At 48.2% G+C, this 2,529-nt stretch overlaps 1 pseudogene across 1 annotated transcript; it reads right to left on the bottom strand.

The window, feature by feature from the left end:
- Positions 1–497: 497 nt before the first annotated feature.
- On the bottom strand, positions 498–2,314 carry LOC149535381 (hydroquinone glucosyltransferase-like; annotated as a pseudogene). The gene has a single exon (XR_016357058.1). The product of XR_016357058.1 is annotated as a hydroquinone glucosyltransferase-like (transcript).
- Positions 2,315–2,529: the final 215 nt, after the last annotated feature.

Consider the following 2,529-nt stretch of genomic DNA (forward strand, 5'->3'; position numbering starts at 1 on the left):
GTCTTTAAGTTGTCATTATATATCTTTATCTAAATTGATATAAAGGTGTTTTGTGCAAGAGATTGAACTCCCTTCAAGATCACAAGATCTTTCATTGCAATCTAAATTGTGGATGGTAAATGAGATACTCACCTTCATTACAATGTAAAGAGGGATGTTCAAACTTTCTTAAAACCCTCTCCATTTCTCTAATCCATTTACAGAATTCTTGCACTTTGACAGTCAAAAGAGCAAGTGATAAACATTGGTGTTGAATAAGAGTATCTTAGCTTCTTGTCATAATTTTTGAGTTCATAACCAACATTTTATTCATTTCTTTTCACACCATATTTTATTTTTTAAGTTTTCTTTTTTAATTCATATCTTTAATCATTTAATCAATGTGTACTTTGTATGAATCATTTAGCATGCAACCATCAATCATGACAATACAATATTATCCACTGTTAATTCATTTATAAAAATCTACGTGTTTGGATACTAAGATCGTACGGATAAAATAGTGAAATCACAAAGCTTAATTACCTTTTGAAATCGATTTACAATATTCCTGAGTACAATAAGTGGTGAGTAGTTGAGAAAGCGAGTGAATTAGGAGGGCCTGTTCTTCCACTGTGCAGCCACCGCCGCGAGAACATCCCCCGCCGCCGCTGCCTTCCTCTCCCTTTCCTTCAACTCCGCCGCCCTCATCCTCGCCTCCCTCCCTCTCTCTCCCTCCATCAATTCCCTCACCACTCTCCCCACCCACCAATTCGTCCCCCACTGCGGCTCAATGCCCATCCCTATCTCGTTCACCAGAAAGAAAGCATTCGTCTTCTGCTCTGCACGAACCGGCCACGCAACAATCGGAACCCCAAACGCCACACTCTCCAGCGTAGAATTCCACCCGCAGTGACTCACGAATCCGGCGGTGGCCCGATGAGACAAGACTGACATCTGCGGCGCCCATGAAGTCCACACCATCCCCCGATCCCCCCTCCGCCTTTCGAACCCGGGCGGAAGCAGCGCGGACACGTCTTCGTGGTCGCTTCTGAGCACCCACAGAAAGCGTTGGCCGCTGGCCTCCAAACCCAACGCCAGTTCCCTCGTCTGATCCGGCGATAGAAGCCACTCCATACTCCCGAACGACACATATACCACCGACGCCTCCGGTTGTCCGTCCAACCACTCCAAGCATACGCGACCATCTGTGCGCGCATCCGGGCTCCGTATGAGCGGGCCTATCGGGTATACCTCCGGCCCTCTCTCGAGCCCTTCAGGGATCAGCTCCCGCTTCCTCTCCCTCAGAGCTCGAATGCTGCCGCTCTCCAGATCATGAAATGTGTTCATCAGAATCCCCTCGGCGCTGCAAAGACGGCGAGAGTTGCGGAGGAAGAGAGAGTAAACGGGGTGCGTTCTGTCCTGCACGGGACTGGGGAGATAGCGAGCGGGCATGGTGGGCAGGCCAGGGACATTCACGGGCACGTGCTCCATGTCTTTGAGGATTCCGTGGTCAGAGAGTGGAGGGTTTCATGGAAGAGCATGAGGCACAGATTGGAGGCTGAGATTGTCGATAAGACATAAGTGGGGATGTTCAGGGCGGCGCTGCCTTCGATGAGGGCGGTGCAGAAGAAATCGACGACGAAGGCGGCGAGCCCATGATCTGCATCTTTGAGCGATGCGAGAGCATCCTTCACAAAGCCTTTGTATTTCTCGGGTGCTTCGAACTTGGCCACGGGGCCCTTGTTCGAAAGGGGATCCTCCTCATGTGGTACGGGGAGCTCCAGGAAGCGGATGTCAAGATCTGAGGAAAGCAGGGTGCGTAGGTCTTGCGCTGCGGAAGGAGGGTTGAGGAATGTAATGGCGAAGCCGTGGTGGATTGCCATACGTTCCGCGAATTCCACGAAGGGGGCGAGGTGCCCCATTCCCCACGATGGGAACACGGCTACGTGAGGCTTCTCGCTTCCCATTTTCTTCTGTATTTGGTCACCGACTATATTTTCCTTCCGCAATTACCAAACCCTCCTTGCAGTAATCTAGAAATTCTCTTCATAGAGGATCCCAGCTGCGGGTCAGCAGGTTGACCCAAACCTCTAGCTGTAGAAGCATCTTCATTTTTTATTCATAGTTTTTTTTTTTATGGAGGCCATCCACAAAGACGTTTTAGGTACTCGATACGGGCCCACACGTGCCTGAAATCTCTTCAGCTAAGAGCCAAGGATTGAGGAGCATCCACGCTGCCAAATTCGCTCGGGGCACGATCCCGGCCTCATCCCTTTTTGATGTCTTTGGACCTTGCACTCAACAAGACTTGATCCCTGGTGGGCTCTTTGTGAGCCATTCAACTTCACCAGTAGACCAAGTGCTCAACAATATTTGGACTCTACACTTATAGAATAAAAAAAAGTTTAAAGACTAATCAATAACAATGGATAGCTGAATTAGTGGGTAACAACAAATCCATTTTTAAGGTTTTTTTAAACCTTGTCCAACTTGTAATCAATGTATATAAAAGATCCAAAGTATAGGTATTAGAGATAGCTTCACTAG

This window comes from Cupressus sempervirens, chromosome 10, assembly GCF_028749045.1.
Source record: "Cupressus sempervirens isolate cs-2001-9-10 chromosome 10, ASM2874904v1, whole genome shotgun sequence".
Lineage (NCBI taxonomy): Eukaryota > Viridiplantae > Streptophyta > Pinopsida > Cupressales > Cupressaceae > Cupressus > Cupressus sempervirens.